Source organism: Ovis canadensis, chromosome 2, assembly GCF_042477335.2.
Source record: "Ovis canadensis isolate MfBH-ARS-UI-01 breed Bighorn chromosome 2, ARS-UI_OviCan_v2, whole genome shotgun sequence".
NCBI classification, from domain to species: Eukaryota; Metazoa; Chordata; class Mammalia; order Artiodactyla; family Bovidae; genus Ovis; species Ovis canadensis.
In genome coordinates, this window is record NC_091246.1 from 102,686,979 (window position 1) to 102,687,775 (window position 797).

Here is a 797-nt window from a genome sequence, read left to right on the forward strand (position 1 = left end):
ACGGGGAGGCGCAAAGGACACACCAAGCCGGATTCGCCGTTCCTGTTCTTTTCAGGCCTTCCACTCTGTTTATAGATCCCCACCTTACTACCCAGTGCTGCTGCTGCTGCTGCTGCTGCTGCTGCTGCTGCTGCTGCTGCTGCTGCTGCTGCTGCTGCTGCTGCTGCTGCTGCTGCTGCTGCTGCTGCTGCTGCTGCTGCTAAATCATTTCAGTCGTGTCCAACTCTGTGCGACCCCATAGACGGCAGCCCGCCAGGCTCCTCTGTCCCTGGAATTCTCCAGGCAAGAACACTGGAGTGGGTTGCCATTTCCTTCTCCCTTACTACCCAATAGGGATGCTTTGAAGCCAAATAAAATGTAGAGAAGCGCAGCAAAGGACGAACTGACTTTTGCAGCCACTATCAGCCCTTCAAAGGGACAACTCCAGTTAAAAAGAAAATGTATGCCTGTATTTAGACTGAAATCCTTTCCCAATTACGACGGCTGTGCCCAGAATGTGTGATGGCTGTTTTGTCTTTTTTACTACAAATTTAGCCTTGAAACACTGTAACTAAAAATGCCCCTATCTTGAGTAGCGATAGTTTTTGACTGAGAAGAAACATAGATACTCAGAAATTTTGCTACCTCTTGTAATCACTACGTTCAGTTCAGCCGTGTCCGACTCTTTGCGAACCCATGGACTGACTATACAGTCCATGGAATTCTCCAAGCCAGAATACTGGAGTGGGTAGCCTTTCCAGTCTCCAGGGGATCTTCCCAACCCAGGGATCGAACCCGGGTCTCCCGCATTGCGGGCG